Source organism: Drosophila guanche, unplaced genomic scaffold, assembly GCF_900245975.1.
Source record: "Drosophila guanche unplaced genomic scaffold, DGUA_6, whole genome shotgun sequence".
Taxonomy (NCBI): domain Eukaryota; kingdom Metazoa; phylum Arthropoda; class Insecta; order Diptera; family Drosophilidae; genus Drosophila; species Drosophila guanche.
This window is the reverse complement of record NW_022995748.1, coordinates 3,930,121-3,950,962: the sequence shown is the minus strand read 5'-3', so window position 1 is coordinate 3,950,962 and position 20,842 is coordinate 3,930,121. Positions and strand designations below refer to the sequence as shown.

Sequence of the window (20,842 nt, the reverse complement as noted above, 5' to 3'; positions counted from 1 at the left end):
GAATTGGGTTGCCAAAACACTTCAGCTGGAACTCATGTCGAGGGGCTATTAACCTTCAAGCGTTTTTTTCTTGAGCCCAAAGTTTTTCCTGCACTGCAAACAAAGTTAAGTACCGCAGCTATAAGAAAACTAAATTTAGATTAGATATTGACCTTAGAAGTACGGGTTTAGTCACACAATCCTTAATAATTCTCTGCAGTGTTTTTGTGTGAAGAAGTATGGGTCTAAGGGGAAACTGTGAGTGTGGGGGTATGTCGTACATCAATTTTCATTTACTTATGAAAATTAATAGCATTTTCGCTTAACTTGCGCTCAAGTTTGCAGGCCCAGGCTCCGGGCATAAGGAGAATTGAAGAAGGTCTGGAAACGGTATAAACAGGACATGGAAGTGGGTTCTGAGAGGATGCGACTGAAGCGGAATGAAATGAAATGTCTGTACATGGGAGCAGGACCAGTACCAGTACCATTAATCAGTGGAAATGTTGCCACAAACGAAATTAAATTGCTGCCTGCAGCTGATGGAAAATGTTTTCTCCTATGTTTTCCGCTCTCTCTCGCTCTTCTACAATTTCTTTATTTTATTGCTATGATGATTTTTTTTTTGCACCCGCACTTGACTTGACAACTTCATTAAAAATTTATTAATTATAAAAGGAACCAATTATTCATATTTTTATTCGATTGAATTGCTTTTTGTGCGTGTGAGTTTGCGTGTGTGTGTATGCACCTTGGATTGCTTTTTGCATGCGGCAGCAAATTGAATTGGTAATACGAGTAAAAGAGGACATGAAAACATAATACGGTCTATTAAAAAGTGAAAAATATTGCCAATATTTTAAATATCTGTAGCCGCTTTTGGCAGTTAAAGTTTTTCATATGAATAATAAATCGGGTAAACGAGTTGGAAATTGAAATGGAAAATGCAAACTCTTTTCAATATTCAAATTGTAAATATTGTCAAGCATTAAGTATCTGAATTGTCTGAAATGTAATTTATTTTTTATACAGTTTTAAATCATAGCAGCGGCAATTTTAAGCGCTCAGTAAATATTGCACTTCAAACTTGCTGCATCAAATTTGCTTGACTTCTGGTGGTGACTCGTGTAAAATGACTCTTCACTCTTCTATTAATATTTCTTTCGTTTCCTTATCTCATTCCATCCTTTGATGCTCTCTTCCAGACCATCGCGTGATCAAACCCAACAAAAGCCTTACAACAATCGAACATCAAACGTGTTGGAAGACTCTTTCTTTCTCTCTCTCTCTCGCGACCATCATCTGCAGTGCTGTTGTTGCATTTGCATTTGCAGTTGCTTTTGTTTTTGTTGTCCAATGACAATCAAACACATGTATGCGCGAACTTGACTTTCAATGCAAAACCGAACAAGGCGAAAGCTGCGCTGCCAGCGCCGATGCTGGCTGTGATCGTCGAGGCGCTGCAGCCACAGCAGCAGCAGCAGCAACCTTGACCTGGTTCTTGAAACTGCAATGGCATCGCTGCAGCCGCAGTCAGCGTCGCGTGGCTGCTGCAATCAACACTTGTGCAACATTGAGAGAGGCTGACAAACAGGTTTCATTACGTTGCGGCTTTATGCCGGCTGGCTGGCTGCGCGCTTTGCTTTTCGGCCTGTCGCGCATGCGCAAAAATTCCCAATCCGTACACCGCATTCACTAGCCAATTGTTTTTGGACATACCCTTTCAGGTATATTGAAGGTATTATGATTATGGGCAAGTGTTTGCCACGGAAATGGGAAATTTATACATATAAATTGTACAGTCGGAGAGATCCTAATGATGTAAAATGCAGATCTTTTTACATCGATCTTGTTGATCTTCAAAGGGTATTTATACTTCGTCTTTCACAGCTTAAGCTTTAGATTTCTTGTTAATAATAAATTGTTTATGTATGGCCCATTATTGATATCTTAATGGGGCAATTGTCGACGGTAAACTGGAATTGGTATTGCAATTGAAATATTCCACTGACTGCTCTGCTGGCTCGCACCGCGTCCACCAGGCGACATTGAAAACGAGCGAACAAATGAGCGGTGCCTGACGTCAGCCAGCGCGCTGTCAGCGTCGTCATCGTTGTCATGGTTGTTGTAAGGAGAAGGTCGAGGTTAATTAAGTTGTCTTTTGCCAGTAGCAGCAGCAGAGGGAACCAGCAGAGGCAGAGAGACAGCGCTGCTGGCAGTGCCACTGGCGGTTGCAACCTTGTTTGTCGCTGCTGCAGTTGTTGCAATCTTGACATTTTGGCTTAAGCACGCTGTGCACTCTCTTTCTCTATCTCTCTCTTTGTTCCTACCCTCTTTTTATGCGCTCTGCGGGTTATGCATTATTAATTATAACTGCCTGCTCCTTGTGGCCCATCTGGCGGGTCATCCTTCTTGCTTTCTTGCATATCTTGCGGTTAATTGTGACATATCCGTGAGCTCTCTCTCTTCTCTTCTTTTCACCTCCTATCTTGGCCCCTAAGGCGCTGTCTCTATCTTTTTAGCTCTCTTTGTCTTTGTCTGTTTGCAACATCTTCTACACAGAAAATAAATCTCCAGAATCTGTATCTATATTATAGGTACAAACATATGTAAATATATTTCTATGTTCAGCGATTTATTATCATCGATTAATTTTTTTTGTGTTTTTTTTGCATAAAAAAAAACATTTTTTTAGAGTGCATTTTGCATACATAATGAAGTATATTTTTTCCAAGCAAATATTCCCTGCTTTTGTCAGTTACTCCCCGTGCTTCCCTTTTCTAATTCTTCCATCTCGATAGCTCCTTCCGCTTTTCTGATGTCCTTCCCTTACAGCAGCAGCAGCAGCAGCAGCATCTCCTCCATTGTTCTCTCACGCTCTGCTCTGTCTGCTAAAAGGTTAAATGCAACATTTACTTGTGCTTAATGCTGTCGTCCTCTGCTCTTCGTTTGCTCCTCTGCTCTTCTGGTTAATTGCAGTGGTTCTCCCTTGTGGTTGTCCCATGGTCTACCTCCTGTAACATCTCCTGGCGTTCTGGTTCCACCTCCCTTTTACTTGCTGGATAATTGCTTTTACAATTTTATTAAAATTAAAGTAAACTTTTTGCGGTTCGTTGTGGCATGACATTTAGTTAAACGGAAATTCCATTTCAGCCAGCCACAATTTCTCCTGCTACATCACCACACTCTGACATTCACTCTTCATCCTTATCATTCCACTTCTGTCACGTCACTTCAAACATATTTTCTTATTAAATTCCTGCTGGTAAACGAGGAGAAGCTGCTGCTCACACATATGCACATCCTACACATTTATTTAGTCCCCTCTTAGGACTGACTGACAGCCGTGCAAATTTAGTTGCAAATTGGTAAAGTGACTGCAGTTGAAAGGCGACAAGTTGTTGCCGAAGGTAAGGTCACACGCACACACACACACAAACTGTCGAAAGAAATCAATGTGGAAAGGCCAGTAGGAAAAAAATGTTTAAAAGAGTGCGGCAGCAGCGCGAAGAACGAAAAATAGAGAGGGAACGAGAGAGAGAGAGGGAGGGGGAAGCCATTGAAGGCTAAAGACCGTCATGGTTGGTTGAAAGGGAACAACAGCAGCAGCAATTCGCAGCTGAAAATAATCAAGAGAGTAGAAAAGTAGCAAAAGCAGAGGCTTAAGCATCTGCACTGGCGCAGGGGACCCCAGCAGCTGTGAATGCAGCACAGCGGTAGCGGGGGCAGTGGCAGCATCTGAGGCAGCACTAAGAATTCTAAAGAATTGAAAAAGTACAAAAGCGGATTGGTGACTGGATCCACGAAAATTCTTGCAACTTTATACGGAATTTCACTGGGATAAATTATTTTTTCTCCTTATTTTAGTGGTTCAATAAAACCATTCAATTGGGAAGGTAATTCAATTCAAAAAAAATTCATCATGGTGAAATATTCAAATAACAAATTGGTTCCCATTTGTGAATGAAGCTGTGGATATATTTACGTCTCAATATCAACATCTCTCGTTTCACATCTGTTTTCATACTTCATCATTATTAAGGAGGTATTATTCACCTTTAATCTCTTGCCTACTCTCATTACCCCACTTTTTTTGTCTGTACACGCATAATCCATCAGTTTACGTTGGGCTATTCCCTAAATGAATTGATCAAAGTGACCGCCCCCAAAATGCTAAGGAAAGTGAAACCAAAAACCCAGAAAAAACCCACAAAATGGGCAACAAGTGAGCCAGCCAAACGCCAACCCCCAAAAGGCCAAAAGAAAACCCCAAAAAAATAAAACAAACTTTTCCAGCTATTTGCTTAATTAAATGCGCAATGAGTGGCGGCGTGTCGTGGCTCAGCATAATCAACGGAAAAATATAGAAAGCAAGACGCAGAGAGCTACTCTTTGATTACAAAGCATTAATATGAAGAAGCGACAGCGAGTGGTGAAAAGATAGGGCTCAGAATAAACGAGAATAAAAGAAACAAAAGCCGCAGGAGCCGTTACAGCACAAAGGAGCAAGGGCCACTGAAATCAAGAAATAATACAGCAGAAAAAGTTGAAAATTCAACAGGAAAAATATAACAGAATGGAAGTAGTACCCTCAACGGGGAGGAAAGCTCCACAATGAAGAACTAGTTTAAGAAAGGATGCAGCAAATATAACTTGGATGCAACTTGGAGAAATTCAAAAATATTGAAATCACCAACGAAAAAAGACACAAAGAAAGGGAACAGATAACCATAAGTAGGCAAACAATATAACAACACACCAACCACACAAGTCGTATCTCCCCCAACACACACAGGACAGGAAGTTCTAGGTAAATCATTGGGCTCCACCAGCTGCGGGTCTGTGGACTACGACTAAGCTGTAATTAATGAGCAAGTGGAACATCGTTGAGCCGGGCGCAGAGCAAATTAACCTGAACTGCTGCTAGGGGTTGGGGATTTCGATGCGATGCTGGTTAGGGTTGGGTTTGCGCTCATGGGTGAGAGGTTCAAATGCAATTAAAGCAACGCCGCATTTTGTCTTGTAATCATCTAACTTTTTCCATTTCCCCTCTCCTTATTTTTTATTGCTGACGTGGCAACGGAAAGAGGAAAATGGAAAACCGCAAGCAACTGAACCGCAAGAAGCTGAATGTTGGGGTTAGGGATAAAATCATCTCTCTAGGATTTTCTACGACCGAAATGCCTGTGCAGAAACCTTGTTAAATGTCAAGGTACAAGTATTATCCCAAGTACTTGGATGATGCTGGGTTTCATTGGTTGAGCCAAGGCAAAGATTTGATTGGGGTTAAGCTAACTAATTGGCGATAAGTCAATTGAATGCTGAGACAACAAATTGGTTAGCAGTAGATATCAGTCGGATTGGAAGTAATGATATGCCATGGACAAAGCAACTCATTCTGTATTGTTAACGACAGTTTATGGAAACTTTAAGTTAATCAAAGGTTAATAATACAGCAGAAATGTATCGTATCTTCCGTTGGCGGTGCCATTGAAATTTTCGCTCAAATTAAACGACTATAAAAGAGTAGAAACTCATTTTCCTTTTGATGTTTTACATATTTTAAAGCTATTTAAATGTAACCTACAAATCTGTCATCATTTCGCTTTAGTCAATTAATGCAGGTAGAAATTGTCATTCCAAACAGATTTCAAGTTCCTTAAATCCTTAACCACACACATCGGTATCTGTGTAATTTCCACCTTTTGATTTTGGATTTATGTACACTCCCTTCCGTGACCCCTGACTGCGGCTCCTGCTCTGGCTCGTGACCTTCAACTGCCACATCGTTATTCGCATGTCTTTTGTTCAAGAACTTTTGAGGCCAGCCTTCTCTCTGCCTCTCTGCCACCTTTCCCTGACAGCCAGTTAATTATTAAGTAGGATACACAAATTTATGGCAAAGGTATGCCCCCAGGCTATGGCTCCACTCCCCATTCTCTGGCGGGTGAGCAGGGCTTGGAGTGGAAGAGGAGTTGTGTTTACCGTGTGCGTTGAGGTGTAAACGTGCGGATTAAGTGTCTCAGTGTCTGCTTTGGGCCTAGAAGATGTACATCAATGTGTTTTCTTGAACATTTCCCTTTGCTTCGTGGCAAACTTGGCTAATTTGTTGTTGTTGTTGTTGTTTTGTTCGGTTTTGTTTACGCTTTTCCCTTGGATTTCCTTCCACCTGCCGCATCATCATTGAAAAATTGATGAGATTTTGTTTGCTTTTGGTTTTTTTTGTTTTGTTTCAAGTTAAAGTTTTGTCGACACTTGAACTTTTCCCTTTTAAGCCATAAAGTGCAGAGGAATTTCGCCAGAAAACAACTGCCAAAAGGGAAACAGAGAAGAGTTAGCAACAAAAAAAGAATGCAAGGATTTGCCTTCTTCTGTGATAGTTTAAAAATCTTACAGTCCAAAAGGGATAAGGGAAAAACACCATCAAGAAAAAAAGTGTCATAAGAAATGTGCAGAAGGAAGTACATTCATTCAGTCATTCAGTCAGTCAGACATCATTCGCATTCATGCTGTTCCACACAACAACAAGAGACGAAGGAGAGGCCGGACATGAATTTATAACGAGTGTCTGCCTAAGCCATATTGATTGAGAAAAGGGAAAGAGCAAACACACACACACACAGAGAGAGAAGGAAGCAGGAAAGCATATAAAGAGAATGTGAAAGCAGAAGGTCCTGCCAATTGGTAGCCTTCCATCTCGTAAGCTGAAAATGCACTGCAGATATGCACCAAAAAAAAAAGAAAGAAATCTGCCATACAGGAAATCAAAAACTTCGCTTTTGATTGAGTTTCGTTTTGGTTGTGGGGCTTATGGCTTCCCAAGCTCTCCCGATTTGCGGTATGATTTCTTTTGAGTGTTTTTTAATTAAATTTTGTTCAAGAAGAAAACAAAAAGAACAGAAACCAAATTTAAACGATGTCAGCAAAAAGGTTTAAAATGGTTGTGGGGCTTACCATGTGGGACGGACATCTCTCCACATGCAGGCAAAAGGGATATTCCTATAAAGGACATATCATCCCAGCATACATACACACACACACGCACAGTGGAATGAATATCAATGAACTGTCATAAAAGCTTCCTGAGAGGCGGACTGCGAGTGGAAGCAACTGCCAATGACACGTACGCAAACATTTAAGCACCCAACCAACAACAACAACAACAGATGCCAGCACAAACACAAACACAGATACAACACGCATGCACACACAGATATTACTTGTCCTAATACCAATACCAATACATAATTCACACTTGGAACTGGGGTCATAGAGCACCATAACCGTAGCCTGGAAAATTTACGATTTAAAAGGGGGCTGCAAGTTGTTCTTAAACAAGGGGAATTCTTCATCAAACTTTAAATTTTAGAAAGCCAAATTATCCAATACAGAATCCTTCCTTCTACAAAAAATCTTGTGCAACTTTTGAGCAAAAACAGTCTGCTTTAAACTATCCCTAGGGAATAAAAAGGTCACCCCTGTGCCTGCCACGTCCCTGTTTGGACTTTGGGTCACTTTCGCCCTGCCAATGACATGTGATTTCAACTAATGACAGCTTTTCGGGGGCGTTTGTCATCACAGCAAAACACCACAGACCGGACCGTAGTCGCAAACACCAGGCGGCAGATATCCCGAGACAGACAAATAACAAGCTTAAAATTTAATGAAATTTCCATGTGCAGCCTAGCATTTTCTTTGCCGGGCCATAATAATCCAGACACACACACCGCGAGAGGGGGAGTAGGTAGTGCGTGTGCCTGTAACACATGGCGTATGATTAATGGGGCTGCAGTAAAGAGTGATCTGGGTTTTGGGATGTAGGATCTGTGGTAGTGGGCTCTTGGCCTGTCAATTAGTTCAACTTTTGTCAAATATTCAAAACAAAAACAGAAGCTGAAAATTGCTTAGCTGAAACTCTGACAGGGGCTTTAAAAAGGAAACTCAAACAAACACAAACAAAGGGAAAACACACTACCGTGAATTAAATGCTCTGGTAGGAATCTTCTGGATATACATATGCTCAAGTTGTTCCCTCCCCACTGTTTGTGGTGCCAATATGTATTTTTGATTAGCTTCAACTTTTACCTACAGTTCTGCTTTTCCTTCTTTTCATTTTCCACATTTTCCATTTGTTGGATTGGGTTTAATTCGTGTTTTCTGGGTCGTGCACACTGCCAGCCTGTGGCTGCCTCTTGCCTGCCTTGAAGCTTCGAAATGCCAAATAAAAAGTTTTGCATTTGCATATGTACGAGATATGCATTCAATTTTTAATGAGCTTTTAAGTTGGGAATACACATATATGTACGTATGTTTGAGTATTTCCATGAGAGAGCCACTTACCGATATGTAAAGCGAAGCGTTCCTCGTTGGCTCTGAACATGTCAACTGTAAAGAAAGGAAGGAATGAATTAAAATGTGTATATGGTACTATTGTAGGTATGCAAGCATATAGTAATATTGATTAAATTCATTGAAAACATATATTTTCCGCCCATATTCTAAGAGCAAAATTGGTAAAACATATCCTAAGCTTTAAAATCTTTTTACAGGTGCTCCTAAATGCTTTTATTCTCTTTTCTCTTTTCTCTTTTTTCTCATTATTTCTCTTTCTTTCCCCCACATTTTTACATAATCATTGTTCCTACTCTTCATGCCCTTTTGACCCACCCGTGACCCCAAAAAGTATGCTGAATATACATCAAATAAACATTGGCCGTTGCCATTTACGATGATGTGTGTCTGTGTCACTGGGTGACCTGTGTGACCCACTTGACAACTCAATCCAAATTCAAATTGATGCATCATCCAATCATCCACACACTCAGCCATCCAGCCGTCAATCAATCAGTCAGTCAAGCGATCAATTGCGCCTGCGTTTAGGGTTCCAAAGTAGAGCTTGTCAGCAGTGAAAAACGCTTCGTGTAAGCCGCCTGCCTTTGTGAGTATCTGTGTGTACTGTGTGTCTGTTTGTGTGGTGTGCTGTGCTGTGGTGTGAAGTGCATCCCACTTAATGCATCAATGAGCAGGCATCGCTTTCATGTCCTTTTTGTGTATTCTTTTGCTTTCACCTTTTCGTTTTTCCGTTTGACATTAATATGTAATACTTTTGATGGATGATGGAAAATCCTGTGCTTAGATCCATAAAACTTGCACCTCAGTCATAAAGGATTTCTTTACATTTGTTGTAGCAGAGTTAAGGTCGCATTTTTCCGTAATTTAGATAAAGATTTCACTTGCTTTCGCGCTTAGTCTCTCTCAGACCCTGTGCTGACCTATTGCTGTCTGCTTGGCCATCAAGTCAAGGCAACAAACGCGGCCTTAAGTGTGACCTTTTGTATCGTTGCTCATTTGGGTTCTTTCATTGCTGCCACCCACTGTCTGCTCCCACTGCTGTTGTTCTGGCACTACCACTAAGGATAATGGCTTGTCTTGGAATACAATTGCTTGGCCCTGGCCACCGAGTCTGGCCTAATTAGCAGCTTAGGGAGGGACAGGAGAGACTGCAGAGAAAGTAGAGACTGAGCAGCTACATTTGGCACACTCTCGAAACACATGGACATTAAGGATAAGCCAGAAGTTGGCTTGCATTCATCACGCATACGCCCCCTGTATCTTGGCCAAAAAACCACTTTGTGCGGTGGAGAAGCCAAAGCCAAATGGCCAACACCGAACCAGACTTAAAATGTAATTTTGGCATTAAGCGAGCTCGGCAAACATAAAATTACCTTGATTAGAAACTCAAATGTGGCCCAAGCCCAAATAAAAGAGACAGCCAGGAACGGAGAAGGAAAGAGCAAGAGGCTGTGGATAAAAGGGAGGTGGGTATTGCCACGTGGCCATACACATATATCAGGCACGACCTAAGCCTAAAACGACTTTGGCTTCTGCCCAGACCCTCCCTGCTTTCCCTGCTTTCCATTCCCTGGCCTCATATATCAGTGTGTGCTGTGCACCTGTGCCAATGGGTGGACTGGCGGGAATAAAGCAAACCAAAGACCCAAATAAAGCTGGCTGCTGCGCGATGGGTTGCTTGTGGGCTGTGGCAGGCGCCCGTTTACCTTGAGGCATGTGCCAAGCCGCAATAAAAACCAAGCGTCACACATAAAAAAAGTAGAGAAAACAACGGTAACAAAGGGGGCGGCACAGCTTGTTAAGAACGAAGTGGGGAATACTCTTAATCTTTACAGAATTGTAGTGTAACTTGGTGTAACTTATGATATATGTATTCTCTTTAAACCTCTGCTGATTTCTGAACATTCTGCTATACACCTGCATACAAAAGAGTATAAAGCCATGCCATGAGCAACGAATAACATGGATCCACCGAAGGAGGCCTCAGACTGTACCAAATGCTGAGCTATTCTCTTGCACCTATACACCTATACACTCTCTCCCTTTTCCTGCATCTCTGTCTCTCTTTCTCTCTTTCTCTCCCACTCTTCGGCTAGTATCAATTACATGTATCTTTCTCTTTGTATGCGTTAACGTTTAGTTTTTATGTTTGGCCATAACAAACAGCCAAGCAAAAGTGTTGGGGATTCCCGCCGCCGCACCAGACACAAGCCTAATCAACGAAATTGCTGCAGCCTTTTAGGGGCCCAACCAGAGAACGATAGAGAGAAACAGAAGGGAGAGCCAGCACCGCAGGGCAAAGAGAGCGAGAGGGCGGCAAACAGAGTGTGCAACATATGGCAGGCATGGTAAAACGTGAATGCGAACACTCTGTTCTGTGTCCCGCTGCCGACACTTCATGTTTTGATTAGAAGGGGCGTGGCATGATTGATGAACTATTGAATGACCCAGCGGGACCGCCTATAAATTGCGCCTTCGAAGGAGCCCACGCCAACCCACTCACCCCCCGAAAAAAGCCTGTCACGATTTGGCTACCATCCGGGGAAAAAACTTTGAATAAAAAACGAGTGCTAAAAAGTTTTGTTGCCATTTCCTTTTCTTTCTACCAGTTTTACCCTGGATCTCGTAGAGAGTAAAGGTAGATTGTATGCACAAAATTCATTTAAGAAGTGAAAATGTTTTAGTTTTTGATTCGAAATTCTTTTTTGATTCATTTGTAGCTCTAAGTCGGCAAAGAATTATTCTTAGAATCAGCTTGAACTATTTTAAGGTCTAAATGGTATCCATTAGTGCAGCAACCACAGCCATTGCACCTTTTTTCTGCTTTTTGGTGTGGAATTTGTTGAATTTGTAAAATGTTCCCCCCAGACGGTAAAGTTTTCCGTCATTTCCTTTTGTCTGTTTTATGGCTGGAAATGAAAATGAAGCCAAGCACTGAGAAGTGCAACAAGAATTGCTGTTGAGCATTAAGCTACTTTCTGGTTCAGTTGGAAATGTGAAAACTTCTCCAAAAATCTCCAGAGTAACTCTTATATACAGATTAAAAATACATATGTTTCCCGGCTTAAGGACCTCCTCAATAGCCACAATCAACAGCAGAACAACATCATCATCAGGGGGCAGGGCAGAGTAACAAACAAAGCACTTGAAGAGCCTCGAAATTTAGCTTTTGCTTTGTCAAAGGACCCTCCCTGCACTTATGTGTGTGTTGAGGGCCTGTACTTATGCCTGTGTGTTGCTGTACGTTCTGTACGCAGGAGTGTGTGTTTGTGTGCAGAGGACATATTCAAAACACGCAACACTTGTCATCAGCAGGCGTCGGCAATCATTCAACATGAGCACACATCAGCACAAACACAGACTAAAGAGAGAGAAACAATGAACTGGCTACACTTAAGGAAAATCTTCAGTACATGATGTCTTTTAGGTCATTGACTGGGTCCTGGGATGCCAATATATAGATTTCAATGTGCACTTTCTATGGAGATTCTTTGATTTCATTTGATTTCTTTTTTTTTCAGTGTCTGAACGAGTGGCAAAGGAAATACTTTTGGTCCTTGGCGTTGAGTTAAGTTCTGCGTCTCCTGCCTGCTGCCTACCCACTTCCTTTCGGGACTGTCATCATTAAAGCCGAATTCAACGCAGCATCGTCTAGTGCGACTGCTTGAAGGCACATTTTAGGCACATTTCAGTCGCCATTTTTATGCCCTGAAAGCAGTTAACAGCCCTGCTAGAAGCCTGCCTCAAGCTCCATGCGCTGTTTCTCTCATTCCTCCCCTTTCGGCAGTGTTGTGCATGTTTACGCCCTAACACCTGCAATTTGACTTTGTTGACAGGCTGAACGCGGCAAGGCGCTTGGCTACCAGGTGGCGGCGTGGGGCAAGGTCTGATTGTTATTTATGACATTTTATGTGTTACATTTGAGTGATTTTTGTCTGGCAAAAGCAAAAGAGAATCGTTTTCCTTTCTGTTAAATCAAGGAAAAAGCATTAAAGAGAAGTGCATTCAACTGAAGGATTACTTTTCTTGATACCAACGCAAACTTTCCTGACATTTATTATTTATAATCTATTTGAGTTAGCAAAAACCCTGCAGCTGCCTTAGGAAAGTATCTACCACTTAATGCCATGGACATACGAGTCTATATTCCATTAATATTCGATCGAAACAACGCCATCCACATCGACTGAACCACCGATTCCGAACTTAAGCTCCAAGTGTTTGTCATTTCCATTGCCTACTACTGGGGTGGCTGGCTGTTGGGAGCAAGTCTCGAGTATACAAAGACAAACAATTGTTTTGAGGTTGATTTCTCAATTGAGAGGCCCCACACAGATTTTGTTTGCATTGGTATTGCCATCAGAAGTATCTGTGTGTGTATCTGCATGTATGTGTGTGTGTTGCACTTGACTTAATTGAATCTGTGTGATTGACATTTCCCTGCTGCATATACGAATGCGAATACGAATGGAATGAGGGCGCAGGCTGGGTTATAAATCGAAATGAATGAGAGACGATCTCTCTCTCTCTCTCTCTCTCTTTGGTCGGGGCAATCCAAGTCGAAGTCGTGGCACAGATTTGTCAATGTGTGAAAGTAGCTCTGTGTGTGTGTCCTTTATGCAGCAGTCACAATGTTCATCAATTATCAACTAAAAAGAAGTCCAAGTCCGAGCCACACAGAGGAGGTCCAAAGGCAAACAGAAAAAGCAATAAATCTAAACAAAAGGCCCAATGGGGGTCAACGGGGTCATGGGTGTCCAACGACAGTCGAAATGATATAGGAGAAAGGATAACAAGGACATGCCACTGCCACTGCCACTGCCCCTGCCACACTCTCACATATGCGAGTATTCAGGACGGAGCTGCAAAACCGTATTTATAGAGAGACCTTTATACTTGCTTCTCCAGTCTCTTTTAGTCGCTTCCAAGCTGCTCTCAGCCTCTTTTCAATAGCCTTTCAGTCTGTCTACATTCTTTTTTAGTAGCCCTTAGTCTGCCTTCTGCCTCTGGCTTCTCCGATTGATCCCAGTGGTTTCTTGCAGGTATTTATTGATTTAGTTATTTATTGAAAGGAATTGGAATGTTCCAATAAATGTTTTTTGACATTAAAAATGATTGTGCTATAATGCAATATTTAAATCATATCCGATTCCTGTTTGCTTTTTCAATGAATAAAAAAATTCATGTGGATAAACGCTCTATAATTTTTCCTGCCTTTCAATTTGTCAGTTTTTCTTTACTTCATTGGTTTTATTGCTGTTGTTTGCTTTTTGAGATGACGTCTGCTACAGAATTTTCCATTGCATCGAAAGACAATTGGCCCAGTCTCAGTAGCAGTAGCAGTGGCAGTCGCAAGTCCAAGTCAATTCAAATGAATGCAATTGGCACGGAGAGAACCATGCTCCTGCCCGTCTGCCATGTGTTCCACTTACTCGTAGTGGGTGGAATATACTATCTCTGTGATTCGATCAACCTTCCTTTTCTTGGCCAGACTCTGGCCTCTGGCCTCTGGCTTCTGCTTTTGCTTCTGGGTTTCGTTTTTGCAAACAATGCCAAGTGCTGTCAGTTCTATTGATTTGAGTGTGTGCCATGTGAACGCCTTTTCCGAACCAACACCCATTCACCCACATCTTCATCCCCTCTTCATTTACACCCCCTCTGAACAGCACTCTCTCTCTCTCTCTCTCTCTCTCTCGCTCGCTCTGTGTCTATGAATCTCAATATCTTTCGGCCCCTTTCGCTGCGTGTTGCAATCAATGGCAAGCGCATTGCCTTTGCCTTTGCCTTGGCACCTCTGTTCTGGAGCCTTTTGTTATGACTCCCCCCCCCACCTCATGCTACGGCTGCTCACCCACATGTGACGCAGAAGAAAAACCTAAAACTCTGAGAAAATGGTGAAGGAGAAAAGCTAGCATTTTACAGCAGAAGCAGCAGCAACAGAACGAACTTTGTTGCCAGAAGCTTGTTTTACTTAAATTGTATTTGTACAGGGCTTCTTCCACATCCACATCCACATCCCCATCCACTCCCAAGCACCACAGCCACCCACACGTACTGTCGTGCCCTCTCCACAATAAAAAAGTGCTAACTTGTAGTTTTTTCTCGTATTTGCAGCTGTTCTTTTGGCTTTCTGTTTTTCCAGTTTAACAAGGGAGACGAAAATTGGATAAAAGGATTGAAAAGTGTGAGAATCTGTATGTATAGGAGATAGGAAGAAAGTCAATTAAAGAGCGCAGAGAGTGAAAAATTGTAATACATGAGAAAATTACAGATTTAACATTGATTTAAGAACTACATTATTTTGACAATTACTTTAAGAAAACTAAAAGCAAAATGCCGAATGCCGAATCTATTTCGCCCCGTCATATTACAGACAAATTGAAATCAAGCAAATGAGTAATACAAATAGTGTGTAAGAAAGAGAGAGAGCGAGAGATAACAAGTAAAAGACGGCAATAAAATAAAAGAAAAGCGAACCGAAACAGAAACAATAATTGTTCAAGGATTGCAATGACAAAAGCAACAACAACCAAGTACAGCCAGACTGACAGACATCAACAATAAAAGCCACAACAAAAACAGCAACACAACAAGAACAAAAAGCAAAAGGCAACAAATGCAACAACAAATGAAACGGCCATACGAAAAGAGGAAAAAAAAAGGAAAAGATAAAGATAAAAACAGTACCTTGGCCCAGTATTGAAAAGCGCCTATAAAACACCTCTCTCTCTCTCGCTCTCTCTGTCTCTACATTTGCTTACTTTCTGTCTGTCTGTGTGGGTGTGTCTCTTGGCTGTGGATATATTGTCTGTAGATGCAGATACATAAGTAGCATGTATTTCGAGCGTATTGAGGGAGGACCCGAAGCCCCACCTGCTGACTGCAACACCGAATAATAAGGCAACAATAAATGTCACAAACACACGCTCACCCTACCTGCCCCTCAATCAGACCCCTTCGACCCCTTTGATTACCTCCTTTCCTGCCTTCGTGCAGCCAAGTGCATTCGAAGACGTGCCCAAGACGTCAAGAAATAAAAATAAAAAGATACTTTGACTTTCGTTCATTTCATTTAAGTTTTTTTTTTTGCTTTTCGTGTGGGTTGCAACGTGTCGTATGCTTAATATGGCACAAGCATACAATTTAAGAGGCAGTGCCAGTGCAGTGAGGGTTCTTACAAGAAGCAACCACTGTACTGGTAGACTTATCAGTGACAAAGTTTGCCCAAGTCAAGCACTCGACATATTTGTCCACCAAAGATTGGAGGAGACGGGCACACACACACGGCCACAGAAACATTGCAAAAATAATCGCAAAGAAAAAGTTATCTTTGAGAACCGAAACATTAGATACTCTGGCGGTAACTTAGATAAATACATATCTTCATAAGACCTTTTTGATTTATGTTTATAAATTAATTCCACTGAATTTATTTTCTTTTTTACAGGCTGCTAATTCTTTGAAGGTCTTTGTTTGTCGTAAGGACTCTAAATGCTGCCCTTAGTTTTGGAATACCCTTTTTAAAAGCAAAATCTTTGCCCACCTCAACGGTGTTGCTGTTGTGTTTGTTGCACGGTCTCTGATAAGACCACACACAGATAAACAGACCCATGGCTATGGCTGTGGCTATAAGACTGTGTGTGCAAAATTGGCCAAGAGTCATAAAAGGCAAACCCAATTTGCTGTTGATCACGTTTCTCTTTTAACAATTTCCTGCACAGCCACACCACCCTTCCTCGCAGAACCCTCCCTCCCCCCCACCGACTGGCACTATTTGCAACAAAGAAAATCTTTTTATTACCAAAGAAGTAGAGCACACAAGAACAAAAATGGACACCAAAAAACATGTACATACATATATTATAAGTAAAAGGAATACAATTAAAATTATTTATTAGCAAGTGCCAGAAGATATGGTAGATACTATATTATGTTTATGTGCAGTGTCAACAGTAGCAGCAGTAGAAGAAGTAAAAAAGAGACTCAGTTTAAGATACCCTGTAGTCGGAAATATTTCAGTTCAACTCAAGCAAAGGATACATTAAAAAAACACACAAATGAACATATAAATGAAACAATACATATGTCCATGCATATTTCACACAACACAGACGATCGCAAAAAAACATAATTAACTCCTACAGGGTACATAAATTGGCCTAAACACTGGCAACAAAAACGGCAGCAAATAGAGGAGGCAAAGTCGCCCAGAATCAGCAGAATCGGAGGCTGGCTCTTTCTGTTGGCTGCCTGTGCATTTGGCCATGTCTTTTTGGCCACTTGCCAACCATAACAGAAGAAGCGGCAGAGGCATAACAGTGGTGGCTGGGCTTCTGGTGGCTGGCGGCTGGCGGCTGGCCTACAACAATGTGGCTGGCGACCAACATTTTTGGTTGCCTTTTTGGCTTCTTTCATTTTTGGGCCAAAAGCTTATTTATGTGCGTTGCCTGCACAAAAATATGGCGCAGCGAAATATTGTATTTCTTGGATACATTTTCTACTCCTTCTTGACTCTTCCTGTCTAAGCTAATTGGACGACATCTTGGATTGGGAATCAAGCGAATTGATTGCATTCTGATACATATTTAACGTATATTTATAGTTTGGAAAATCTAAATTTCTATTTTGAGTGGCACGTGGGGAATCCCCCTTTGTAGTTCCGACAATTTATTTGTCAATATTTCAATATGCTCTTCAAGTTTCTTTCCCCCCCCATTTATTTTCCATAATTTATTGCCCATTTTAATTGGTCAGACATTTTCTGTGTCATGCTTAAGAGGTGGGGGCGGGCATGCTTGTTCTATTGATAAGAAAACCAGATTTTGCTGTCATTTGTTGAGAAGCCTCTATAGCCTCAGAGGCAGCATTCGTTAATGAAATATTGGGTGAGTATAAATATTTGCAATTAGTTTCTTCAAATGTACATTTCCTGCTAATTTCTGATCATTATACGATTAAATAAAGTCCATTGTTTTGGATTAGGTTTGCTTCTGTTTCTATCTGGTACTTCCCGCTTCGAAAGCTTTACAGCTTCCACACAGAATTTCTTATCAAACAAGAACAGCAGCAGAACCGAAAAAGAAACCCAACGCAGAATAAATATGAATGTGGAACTGAAATGATATTTCGGCAAACACTGAAAAGAGAATGCAGTGATTACGACAGTGTCACTGAACTCTCTCCATTCGCTACGCCCTCTTATCAAATTTGTTCATTTTGCCAAAAAAGAAAGAAGGAAGAAAAATGTGCATGTGTATCTTTGTCTGATTTTTAGTTGAGCAACAACTGATTGACAAATCGTGGAACACAGCAAGACTGATTGATGTACGGAAGGTGTATCTACGTCTTATATCTAAGGAGGAAGGGCACAAGTTCATTTACCTATTGCACGAGTATCTCTATCTATCTTTTTTGGGGAAGGTAAACGATCTGATGTTAATAAACCCATTTCTCGCTGCTGCACTCTCAAGGGGTTCCGTTCCACCCGTCATTTACGTTGATGTATTACCCACAGAGAGAGACGTCTCCAAAAACAGATTTGCTAATTAAATATCATACATATGCATCTGCAATATGAAAAATTAATTAAGGAATTGTCACATCAATCAGGCAACAAATTATGGCTCTCTCTTAAGCTCTCTCTGTGCTGCTACAAAGGAATTTTTAAATAAACAAATAAAATGCAGAAAATAGATTTATGTCTCCCGAGCCCGAGTGCAGGGAAATTTATGACAGATGTAAAAAAAATGTCAACATTTTCGTTGTCCATTTTTTACGACTCTTCTTTTTATGAATGAGAACTCAGGGAGCGACAGCGACTGACCATATCCATGGCCCTGACTAGCAGACAGACAGCTCTACTAGTACTCGTACACGTACTTAAGAAAGAAACCCCCGAAAGAAATAAATCAGAAAGGGGAAAACACTTGCTGTTGATAATGAGACAAGTTGCTGCCTTTTTTCATTTATTCCTTTTGTTTTTTGTCTGTCTTTTGTCTGGTTGATGATCCTTGGATCTTCCGGTAATGAGATATCCACTGGCAGGGCACTTTGTTTACACTTTTCTATATAAGATATACACATATTTTTGATATATTTTATACTTTGTTCCAGGTGTTCCGTGTGGCTTTCATCTGTAGTGCAATTGTTTTTAATTTTCCTGGAAATTCTGACTAAACGTATGGACCTTCTGACGTTCTGAAGGGACTATCAATATCTAATGCCAATTGTTTAAGTATATATTTCCATAAAGTGTGTATGGCAGAACGCGAATTTTTAGCAAGGTAGTTTTTAATGCTTTTTTTAGTTCTTTAGTTGGTTTCTTATTTATTTTTAATTGAAATGAAGTTCATAAACGAAGCTCAGGAGTGTGTATCAATTTATCAAGTAGTTATGCCCTAAAAGTATATTTTGGGTACCCACCGCCTATAAAATATATATCCCGATTTCTTAGGCATCTGCTGCTTCAATATATGTATATTGATTTTATTCGCTGGAATATCCAAAGGGGGTTGCCGTATAGGGGGTGTTGAAGTATTCCAAAATGCAAAAAGTTCGCGAATAATCCAAGAGTTGTTTCGTATGAAAATAGTTTTTTCTTAACACTTTAATGCGGAACCAAATAAAATTCTCGCTCTTTTTTGTTGATTTCGTCTTCGTTTCTGGGTTACGAAAATTGTTATAAAAATCCACGTCAATTTCTGGAAAATTCACAAAGTATAATAATTTACTTCACTTTTTTTTGAAAATTCTCAAATGCAGAATTCTGGCACCAATTTCCTGTCCCTGAAATCAGGAATCTTCTAAGCCTTTGGCTTGGGAAAATCCAGAATTGAGATTCTTCGTTCTCTCGTTTTTACTTCACTTTTTGGCAAAAATCTGTTAAAAATACATTTTTTGTTGTTACAATATTTATATGTTGTTGTTTGTCCACAACACTTTGACACGTTTTTTGGCTCTTCATTCTTTAAGAATATTTATGTATTCCATTTTTTTTTTTTGCAGTTTTGTTGCTGTTGTTGTGTATAAAAATGTATTAGCAATTTTGTTTGATTCAGTTGCTATTTTAGTAACTATTTAAAGAACTCATTTTTAGCGCACAACACACGTTTCCCTTAGGGGTTTTTTCTCATTCGTTCACACTTCTTGTTTTGTTTTTGGCACTTTTCGAAGTTTTTACCCTTTTGGTTTTTATTTCGGAAAATTCGTCGGCATTTTCTCTGTATATATTTTGTAGTTGTTGTGTTTGCTCGATATTCTCTTATTTCTGTTATTTGGTTAGTCTATTTTTAGCGGTTAAAATATTCTGCGGTCAGCATTTTAAAAATAAACAAAAGAGAAGGCAAGAGAAGATATGCCGTTGCACTTATGCAGCCTGCCGCCGCGGGATGTTAGAAGTTGTAGGCTGGATGCTGCTGGTGTTCACGAAGAACCGCATGCGCTGCCTGCTGATAATGAAGACAGCAATAGCAACGGCGCGACAAAGAGCGAGGGAGAAGCGACAGCGATAACGATTGGGGTTTCTTTTTGACTAAATTTTATTACGTTTCACACTTCACTTCTGTTTGCGATCCGAATTCTGTTTTCAATTACAAGTGGTCTTCGGCAGCTTCTTCGGCTGCTGTTGTGTTGTGCTGTTGTCCAATTACCCGCTCCGGCGTTCTAGTCACTTCGATGAACATCTTGTAACTATTTTCGAAAAGCGCACGAACGCAACTGCAGAGCAGAGTGCCACCAGCAGCAGCAGCAGCAGCAGCAGCAGAAGCAACAGCAGCAGAGGCCCACAAACGAAACCGAAACCGAAAGCAGAGACCAAGAACAAACACCACAAAAGAGAGACCGACCAGCAGACAGACAGAGCGCCAACGAGTTGGGGAGCACAAGAGAGTGTGTGTGTGTCTGTTTCAGTATGTGTGTACGGGTGTCCAAGAGAGAGTTTCACTGTTGTATATGCGATTCCAAACAAACCTCTTAAGAGAGCGCGACGATTGAGAGCATTTCTGCCTGTCCGTTAAAGAAAAAACGAAGCGTAGCATCCGCGGTGCTGCGTTCGTGTTGGCTCTTGAAGAACTGAAGCACAGTCGCAGCCCCAACTGGCCAGCAGCCGACCAGCAGCCAGCAGCTGCACGAAGCCCACACTCTGTAACACGAGCGAAGCTTCGTGCGCGCGGGCGAAGAGCAGCAGCCAGCAGCACAAAAAGACGATTACTTAAGCAGTGACTAACTAGCAGAGTACGAGGGGGGGGCAAAGAGAGCGGCAGAGTGCGAGAGCGACAAGCCAAGCCCCACATTTCTGGCTGCTGGTTGCTGGCTGCAGTCACTGCTGTTAGCCCCAACAGCGCAATGTTAACACTTTTTTCGTACCCCTGCGGTGGGGAGACGGCAGATATGTTGAACAGATGTTTGCAAAGCACATGCTTTTTCGACCCCAAAAATGTGTATTTATTGATGATCAGCACCAAAAATATTGTACAAGCCTACAACAAATCTGATCAGCAATCGATTTTTTCAGTCT

At 41.2% G+C, this 20,842-nt stretch overlaps 1 protein-coding gene across 4 annotated transcripts in view; it reads right to left on the bottom strand.

Moving 5' to 3' along the window:
- LOC117584728 overlaps nt 1–20,395 on the bottom strand; it is a 44,300-nt gene extending 23,905 nt beyond the window's left edge. The window contains exons 1-3 of one of the 4 annotated variants that reach the window (XM_034273794.1): nt 20,296–20,395; nt 18,751–19,028; nt 8,317–8,361 (exon numbers count right to left, since the gene is read on the bottom strand). The gene's annotated coding sequence lies outside the window, so the exon portion shown is untranslated. Of the gene's footprint in view, nt 1–8,316; nt 8,362–18,750; nt 20,052–20,295 lie in introns of those variants that run through there. The other 3 variants (XM_034273795.1, XM_034273796.1, XM_034273797.1) reach the window with 3 other exon arrangements.
- Nucleotides 20,396–20,842: the final 447 nt, after the last annotated feature.